Source organism: Biomphalaria glabrata, chromosome 17 (assembly GCF_947242115.1).
Source record: "Biomphalaria glabrata chromosome 17, xgBioGlab47.1, whole genome shotgun sequence".
NCBI classification, from domain to species: domain Eukaryota; kingdom Metazoa; phylum Mollusca; class Gastropoda; family Planorbidae; genus Biomphalaria; species Biomphalaria glabrata.
In genome coordinates, this window is record NC_074727.1 from 18,565,315 (window position 1) to 18,576,008 (window position 10,694).

Here is a 10,694-nt window from a genome sequence, read left to right on the forward strand (position 1 = left end):
CTAGTTCTATATTCAGATCGTCATTTTGTTGTCAATTTGAATCAGGCTTATTCAGACTTCAGCCATACTGAGCACTTCAGAAATAGCCCACATAATCGCCCAAGACATGTTCCAATGAATCATGAAGATAATGTTGGTATATTTATTCTATAAATCGAAAGCTATTATCTTTATTATCTTTATGATTCCAACAATTTACGTGATTAAATTTCAGAGACATTGAATATAGATGACATTTTTTTTATAATAGCTACAACAGGACTAGTACTTCCTAAACTTTAAAGACCCTTCCTTATTTAGGAAGCAGCTGACTTTTGTAAGAGCAATGACTTTACTCGTAATAACTAACGAAAGATAGATTTTTAAAAATTGGAATATCTTTCTCCCCGACTATCTATCTATCTATCTATCTATCTATCTATCTATCTATCTATCTATCTATCTATCTATCTATCTATCTGTCTGTCTTCCTAGCTAACTATAGATAGTTTTTTTGTGACGGTACCCACCGGTACGGCGTACCAGCACCTTTTTCAATTTCTTTTATATAGCGCTACTTTCATGCTTATATCATGCTCAGAGCGCTTTGGTCCCATCTCATTTGTGGACCATTGGGGAGAGGGAATATCTAGGAGAAGGTTTTTCCGTGCTGCTTTTAGGCTCTGAGTAAACACAACTCTGCCCTAGTCGGGTGTCGAATCTCGAGCCCCCTTCATAGGTAGCCAAGCCAAGCCAAGTTCAAGCGCACTTAGCCTCTCGACCACCCTCCCCATTTATTAGTAGCTAAAAGTTAGGCAATCCATCACTGAGTACCGGTACCTATATTTTTTTACAAAAAAGCACTGGTTATATCAATACTAAGACCGAGCTGATGAAGGCTGATATCTAAAAATACATAACTATATTTTTTATATACTTCTGCTGTAAACGTGTTGATAAACCAAGTAACTTTAAAGTAAATTATTTATATTATTTATTTATTATTTATTATATATGCTTTCACTTGTAACACAAGTAATTCAGTTTTTTTTTAAACTATAGATAGATAGTCAGTTTTCCAAATTTTTTTTTTGTTATTTTTCCTTATAAATATTTTACATTTCTGGGGAAGGGGGTGTACAGAGCTGGCGGAAGCATCAATTTTAGTCCAAGTTCAAGTACTTAGATTGATTCCCTACCAATTATTCTTGATGACGATGCTGCTGATGCTAATAAAATGAGTGGGCAATTAGTGGTTAATTGAACGCCTCATATCGATATCTGACCACAGGTGAACTTCCGATCTGTACTTCAGAAGACTGCTGGAGGCAAAAGTGTGACGGAACTGTAAAGCGAGACATCAAAAAGCAGAATACTTCGTTTCGTGTTTTTTTTTTCTGATGTGGACTTTTTTTTTACACACTTGATCGTCTGATAAAGAATTTGCTCCAGAAATAACGTTGAAGAAAGTCGAAATATGTCCATAAAAAATTGATTAGTCCTGGCAGGTCATTGCCCTTCGTTAAATATTGTAACACTACTAGATCTAGGAACAAAAAGATATGAAGAGAAACTAATGAAGAGAGATGGGCTTATATTTGTTTTTAAAAAAACCCATTCCAATTAGTTGGAGCGGGAGTGATGATAAAATAGCAAGTTTTTCCTTGAGCTTCCCGCCCCCATTGCACCCATACATTGTATACATTTTCATAGTAATAAGAATCGCTGTTTTCACATTTACCTAGAGTCCTATCTGATGTTCTTGACATTCTTAGCCAATACAAATGCAGTCAAAACTTTATATAATTACCCTCCCCCCTTTTTTCCGGGCTCGGAGTAGTAGGTTTAATCCGCAGTAATCCCGGTTGTAAGGACTATCCATGCCAACTACACCAAGATTTGTTAGACGGTGTTTGTTATTTCTATATATAACACACAGACAACATATAGTTTGCTTAAAATAGTGTATGTTTGTAAAAAATGTTTTGTAAAATGTTCTACAAATTTCGGATGTTCCTTCAGAGTTACTACCTAGTGAGCTAGCCCAAACCTCCCAAAAGACGACGGGGGATCGCAGCAGGCAGGGTATGAACCCGGAACCATTGAAAAGTCCGAACAACAGTCCAGCGCACATACTGCACGAGCAGACAACCTTCACCTTTACCTGCTCCTTAGTCTGATGGACCATTGGGGCACCACACAAGATTTGTCGACCGGTTTTCTCTTTTCATCTGTCTTTTGCATTGGATTGAACCTCTTTCAATGGCAAGCCCGTCCATGCTTTTATGTTTTCCCATCGCTTTCTCTGTCTGCCTCTTCCTTTCCTGGTACTTTTCCCTGAAGGAAGGTCTTTGCGAGCCTTGAAGAACTTGTAATATGGTCAAAGAGTTTTAGTTTGCTTTTCTTGACAATAGTTATCATAGTGGGGTCAAATCGCTGTAACAATCTCTTAGTTAGTGATGCGGTCTTAGTATGTACATAACAAAATAATATATTACTATGCATATAAATGATAATCTGGGTAATATTGATAATTAATTAATAATAATATTAGGGTAAATAAAAAAAAATTAAACTTGGTAAATGAATCCACGGGCAACCTTTTCATTAGCAACGAGTTGAGTTATCTTTAATGATTTTTTAATAATTGAGTTTAAATTGAAGACGATAGATAATTAAGAGAATTTATTTTGCTCGTTTCTCATAAACGATGACTTCCGGGCTGTATAGAGTAATTAATTTTAATTATTCTAATTCATTTATAGAAAGTGTAATTTTAATATCTGAAACCTTGGACTTTCTAATAGGACTATATAAAGCAAGCCATCGTGGTTCCATTTAGTATAAAACCTCCAAAACCTAGGGATACACTCCACTCCCTCGAGAAGCCTTTCATCAATGCACAATTATGTTTTTTTTAAAATCCCTCTTCAACTTATTGATGGCTTAGAATACATAGAGTTAGGGTTCCAAAGCAGAGTGAATATTTGTGTACAGAAGGCCAGATGAAATAAGATGGTGTAGCACCTAGCAACAAAGTCAATTTAGTTTAAATATGATTTGCACCATATAAACGATATTAAGCAAGGTGAGAAAAATCGGAGGGATTTTCTTCGTTTCTTGTTCTTCGTCCACCTCGAGTATTTTAAAATATTGTTATTGCTGACAAAAATAATAGTCCTATCAGTTGTTGTTGTTTTTTTACTAAATTATATTATTATCTATTGGAACAAATACTGTGATCTATGTTTCAAATATCAACCTATTATATTTTTTTTTGTTTATCAAATTTAACTGAAAAGAAATTCAGTTTGTTTATGTGATAGTTTGTGAAAGGATTATCTCCACTAGACGACCTCGCATTTAGCTTAGCTGTAGGCCTACTCACTTGTTTGTTTGTTTTTTGTGTTGTTGTTGTTTTTACCCCATTATGAGAAACGCTGAGAATATCGTAATGGTCTATAAAATTATTTTTTATTACCCTTTCATCAAAATAAATCATCTTTACTAATGGACTCAGCGAGAAGTCAGGATGCCATCAAAATGATGTCTTCGTTACACTTCTCTCTTCTTGTAAAAAAAAACAACAACCTTTAATGAATGAAGCATTGTTTAAACAATGTTAGATTGTCATCACTACAGCTCAAGGGAAATTTTATCAACGTAATTATCTGCTGTACTTAATGACCCAATTCGAGTATTTGTCATCTGGTCAATTCATCGAGATGATCACACACACACACACACACTAACACATAAACATTCAGAACATTAAAAAAAACATGAAATACTTTCGAAGATGTTGGTGATAGAAAAGTTTATTTTTTGGGGAGAGAGAGAGAGAAAGAGAAAAAAAGATAGAGAGAGAGATTGAAGAAAAAGGCTTGATGATGGAGATCGTACTTAAAGATAGAGAGAGAAGGGGACTTGAAGACAGAGAGAGTGAGGGGACCTGGATAGCAAGAGACAGATGACTTGAAACGAGATAAAGGACTTGGGGAGAGAGAAGGGCGTAAAAGAGACAGGATCCAGAAAGAGAAAGAAAAAGCAGACTAGAAGACTGAAATAGATATATTTGAGAGAGAGAGAGAGAGATATAGAGGGGGGAGAGAGAGAGTGCGAGAGAGAGAGAGAGAGAGAGGTGGGGGAGAGAGGGAGAGAGAGAGAGAGAGAGGCAGGTAGGCAGGTAGGTAGGTAGGTAGGTAGGTAGGGAGAGAGAGAGAGAGAAAGATAGAAAGAGAGAGAGGCAGGTAAATAGGTAGGTAAGTAGGTAGAGAGGTAGAGAGAGAGAGAGAGAGAGAGAGAGAGAAAGAGAGAGAGTGGAGAATAGATAGAATCCACCATTGGTTGATGGATAAAGAGATATGTAGATAAAGAAGAAGATAGAACGAGAGAGATAGAAAGATGGGAGGGAAGCATAAAAAGGTAAGAAGAAAGGGAACAGTGGAGAGTGAGGATAGATAAAATTTGAGATAAAGAGAAGAAGAAGAAAGGGGGGATTATACGAAAACAAAACTGAAGTCTCTTTCTAAAACTGTTGTAAAGCCATAGCCTTATACCTAAACAATCTAACTAGCAGTATTAATTATTATATTCTTCATATAGGCTGTCTCTTTGACTATGGGTTGCCACGTGTGCGAGTCAGTCTATCCCCATAGGCCGAACCATTATATTACGTAAAGAAATGCGTCCATTTGTATCCCCTTAAAATATAAACAATATTTTTTTCCGGGAAAAACTTTTCCCAGATATTTTGGCTAGTGTTCACAAATCAATTCCGTATTCTCTAGAGTAAGATTCAATCCAAAACATTTCAATTATATCGAACTGCACTATTACTTGTCCATACGTTATGTCATTATTCTAGAAAATAATTCTCCCAATTTTTAACAGTATAATACAACAAAATAAATTTATACTAAAGACATTACTTACAAAATATATTTACACTCAAGACATTACTTACAAAATATATTAATACTAAAAACATTACTTACAAAACATATTTATACGAAAGACATTACTTACAAAATATATTAATACTAAAAACATTACTTACAAAATATATTTACACTAAAGACATTAATTACAAAATATATTTACACTAAAGACATTACTTACAAAATATATTTATACTAAATACATTACTTACCCAAGCTTGAATTCTTAATACGTTATATTCAATATTTGTTGGGCCGTGTAAGTTTATAAATAGCTTATTCTAAAGCTAGAGCTTATTCTAAATTAACACAACAATTAACACAATTTATGCACAAAGAAATGACACACAATTTTTTAAAACTTTAACATATAGGCCTAATGGAATTTACAAAATTGATAAGCCGTAAATTAAAGGCCACACTAAATGTCCGCTAAATCTGTTAGCACTACAGCAGGTGACAGTTGGAGGACTTTTTGCCCTCACTGTCTTGGTCAATGGATGGAATTGACTCGCCTAGAATTGTGCGCGTGGTTTTGAATCACCCAATCGAAATTTATTTCATTTCTGCGACCATCTTTTTTTTTTAATCATTCGAAGAGCAGCCATGTTAATGAAAATTAACATAACATTGAAATCCGATATCTTGTCTGTGTCTGCAGTCTGGAGTGTATTATCAAAGAAATGTAACTCAAGTAGGACCTCTGGGTAGGAAACCTTGGTCAAGCTCTGGAAAAAACATGTGGACCCATTGCTTATAATTATTGCAATGATTTAAAAGATTAATATTTAAAATGTAAATGTGTATTCAGTAACATAAAAGTGGAAGATTTCCATAAATCGTTTTTTAAAACCTGGATTGGAATAAATTCCATTTTTTTAAAATCTAAACGTTCATTCAAAAAAAAAAAAAAAAAAAGCTTTAACTGTCAAAATGAAAAAAAATGCTGAAATTTTGAAACAACTCACATTGATTATATAGCAAATCACACTCTGTCTGTTTGTCTGTCAGGTAAAATAATGTACACGTTTTTTCTCCCACATTCAATCTCGGATCAAGCTGAAATCTTTGCACAATTGTTTCTTGTACTTGACAAAACAATACTCAATAAAAAGAAAGAATAAAAAAGTTAACTAACAATTGGTAAGTCATTATTTTGTTTGGTATCGAACAAGGGAAAGAAATTGTACTTGACATGTGTTGGTATTAGCTGAATTAGTTCCCTTGGGGCGGTTTGAGCCCTGAGTTCGAATTCAAGTGTTACATTTTTTAATGCATTGAAAAAGCAATCATTGTAACATTCACAGATATCCTCTTCTCCCCCTCCCCTTTGCCCAACTGGTCCAGACAAGTGATTGGATCATATTGAGAAAGCTGAAAGCATGAAATAGAGCTAAACAAAAACAATTGGTAAAAATATTTCTAATCACATAGCTTTATTACTGTTAATCTGAACTATTGCAAATTTAATTAATTTAATCCAAACTACTTTATACAATTATACTTAATATAAGCTTTGTTGGTTTTTTAAAGTTTTTTAAAAATGTTTTTCTTGTTTTACATTTATTTTCCTTCATTCCTATTTGTGGTGTTCCAAGGATTTTGACAGATTATGTGGCATATTATGTGACAGATTTTGTGAGAAATGAAAAATAAAAGAGAAAAAAAAAGAAACCGTAAAATAGGAATTCTTTCTTTACAATATATGTTTGTATTTATTCAATGAGTATTCTGTGATGTTTAAATCGACTGTATTCCTAAGTCTGAATAAGTCTTTGATGTTTTAGCTCTGCTGTCAACCTGAAAAGATTCTTTGATGTAGCCTTTGAGAAATGAATTTAAACTACAATAGCCGTTCATAATTGGGTTTGTTAGTTTTTTATTCAGTTTTATTGACTTTCTTTAAGTTGGACAGGAAATGTGATCTAAGTGCATACTTAAATTAAGACACAATAGGATGAGCTGAGGTAATATCTATTTATCTAATCTATATTTATATTTATCTTAGTAGATAGATAGATAGATAGATAGATAGATAGATAGATAGATAGATAGATAGATAGATAGACAGACAGACAGACAGACAGACAGACAGACAGACAGACAGACAGACAGACAGACAGACAGACAGACAGATAGATAGATAGATAGATAGATAGATAGATAGATAGATAGATAGATAGATAGATAGATAGATAGATAGATAGACAGATTGATTGATTGATTGATTGATTGATTGATTGATATAATAGGCAAGGTAAAAACTTGAAATAGCTTGAATAACTTCTTTTGTGAACAGAACTAAATAGAACTTTGTATTACAATATAAAGAAATTCAACTTGAGATCACATGAAACCAATGAAGTAGACTTTAGTAACAATATAAAATGGTATTCTAAACACTATTTAATTCACTAAAATAATACATCCTTTCAATCTGGTCAGAAAGAGTCGTTTGTTATTTCTATGACTGCTGATGACAATGCCACCCAGCTTGCATCATTCAGAACCAATCACTAACGTCATTTCAGGGTCACCATAGAAACACTCAAACACACACACACTCCATAACACTTATACCATTTACTTTTTGTAATGTTCAGTGTGAAAAAATAGGCAATGTTGATAGCCGCTACCGCTGTTGACCTTTGAGCTTGAGGTGTGGAGAGCCTTAGTTGCTCGCGTATATACAACTCAAGAGACGCTCTCGTTCGAGTGTAAATTTACAAGTAAGCAAATAAAAAATCGAAGTAAATATTTTGTAAGATGATAACTTTATTCTGCATTTTTTTCTTCTCTCTTTCTCTTCATTTCTATCACTATCACACACACACACACAAACACTCTCACACATCCACACACAACACTCTAGTTTCATCTTATAAATGCACACTTTTTGGTTTTCATTAATACATTAAAAATAGTTCATTGTTATTGTTGATACCAATAGCTTGTTGCCACGTAACAGGTCTGTACGACCTGGCAACGAGCTTTTGGTCAAAATTGCCCACAGGGTGTGACGTTGCAGGTCAGTGTTCAGGCCTTCTGTAACGAATGGTCTCGCATTCGCCCAGAGTCGGTGCACTGCTAAGGCCGCCTTTAGTTTCAATTGTGCAACATTATACATTTGATCCTTTTGACTACCTCCCCTTCCCGTTAATGAAATATTCAAAAGTTGAGTTTTAGGTGCCTATGTTTATGTGTGCTTGTGCATGTGTGTATGTTGTATGTGTGTGTGTGTGTGTGTGATTGTGTGTTTGTGACTTTATTAGTTAAGAATGTCTTTCTTTACAATCTTATAAAACGCGTCAACTGCGCGACGTCACGTGACACAAGTTGATTAGATTCGTTTTGATAATTTCTAAGCCAACTTTTTTTTTTGTTATTGGTAATCAATGTGACAAGGTTTTGAGTCTCCCAGTTTAAATCTAATTAAAATGTCAATAAAAAAGACTTTAATAATGTTGATAATTATATTTTCTGGTCAGCAAAATGATTTATTTATCATCATTTAGTTGTTATTAATGAAGAAATAGTTCTCAATCAGTTTTAAACGTGTCGTTCTGGCAACGAGGGAGAAAAGCTTTACTTTCTAAAAAGCTGCAAGCTAGAATGATGGAGTCAAGTTAAAAAATAAAAATAAGTAAAATATATAAAAATTGTTTTAAAAATGATAAATAAATCATTTTGTTGACCAGACAAATACTTTTTTTTTAAAAAGGCTTATATTTATTAAAATTGCATTAAATCCAGTTGCGACCTGCATATTTTTCTATATCTGATGCAGACAAAGCCGTTGTCCTCTTGGGGTCTGTTTAAGTATTCTTTTAGATCTAGACTAACAATAAATTTGTGCGATTGGAAATATTTTTATTAATTGTTTTGTTTAGCGGAACTTTCATCTTAGATGCTCATTTTGCTAGGGTCCAATCAATTTCGTGGACCAGTTGGGGGGGGGGGGGGGAGATCTGAGAGAAGGTTTCCGTGATGCCTTTTCAAAAGTTTTTTTTTTAAAGTTGCTCGAGTCAGAATTTGAACTCTAGGTCTCCAGTCTCCACGGTGGAAAACCGGCGCATTAGCCACTGAGCCTTTCAGATACTTAAAAATTGAAAGTTTTAAAGTTAGTTAAAAATTGTAAGCAAATGACCCAAATCTCTAAACAAGGCTTATCTGCCTTTAGCTTAGTACATTTTCTTTACATGAAACAAAATTACGACTAAATGATCAACCAATCGCTTAACTGTTTGATTGATTCGTGTGTTGTCATGAACAACAAGGTTTCAACTTGATCCGAGAATGAAAAGTGAGAGGAATGTACTGTGGATCATTTTTACCAGATAGACAGACTTCCTATAAGCTTGGTAAACAACAAAGAAACTTGATCTATGAATGGAATCTTAACTATCTTAATTAAACATGCTCGACAAGTGACACAAGTATTCGAACATTAACTAAGATAGCTTTGTTATAAGCATATTCAGATTAGAAGCCTTAATTTAGACTAAGATCATGCTGGAGCAAAGCCCACCTAATGATTAGCATTTCTCTGACAAACTTTCACATTTTATTTTTAAAAAAATGGAATTATTTCCCATTACACATTCTTTTACTTCTGCTCTACTTTTGAACAAAGCGTACATCAATTCACTCTGTCTGTCTGGTACACATTTTGTATACGTTATTTCTCCCACACTCATTCTCGGATCATGCTGAAATTTAACGCATTTATTTATTTCACATAACAAAACACGAATCATTTAAACAAATTAACCAATTATTCAATTAATTACTGATGGTTAATTATTTTGTTTGATATCAATCATTCATTTTTTAGTGGGTTTTTGTCCCCTTAGATAATTGTATACGTTATTTCTCCCACACTCATTCTTGGATGTAATTGAAATTTTGCATAATTATTTATTGTACCTAATAAAACATGAATCAATTTAAAAAAAAACAACTAATTAGTCAATTACTGGTAATTAATTATTTTGTTTGATGTGGAAAAGGGAAATACATTCTACAATGCTAAGAGATATAGTTGTAAATATGGAGTTCTTCCCATTAGATAATTTCTTTAAAACTTATTTGTTATATTTTGCTTGTTTTCTATTTTATCAATAACATTATCAGACTGGCGTCATAACACTTTCTACATCAAGAGGTCACATCGGTTCTATTTATTTAGTTCTAGCTCTAAATACTGAGACTAGATACACACAAAATCATAATGTCAATCTCTGATCGCAATGTTTAAATTACATTCTGTCTGGTATCGATTTTTTAGGCTTTGTTTACCTACAGAAATCCAAAGAAAGCGGAACTCTGCTGACCAAGTCACGGTAGACTAGATCTGATCAAATTTGAAACCATGGGTGTGTACCAAAACAGATCACTTCAGTATCGAACCATGGTCGTTCACCACTGCAGTGTAGAATATGGGCGTGCATCAGAGGGCTTCGGGGTAAAACATGGGCGTACATTTTTAAGGCGCATGGTGGAGTCCAAATTTGGTAAATGCAGCGTTTCTCAAACAGTCGGAGCGCCCACCTAGGAATGTGCTAACGGGGGAGGCGCGAAGGTGGTCTATTTTTATTGACTGAAAATAAGTTGTATTTAAATTAAAGCAATACATTAATATTTGTTCAATGGTCAAATAGAATGACATTTTTTACCACCTGGTTAAACAAATTTAGTAAGTATGTAACGTTTCCTTTCTTTAGTAGGACTTTTCCTCGAGAGAAATGTGATACCGTTCATTTGCTGTATTTTTTT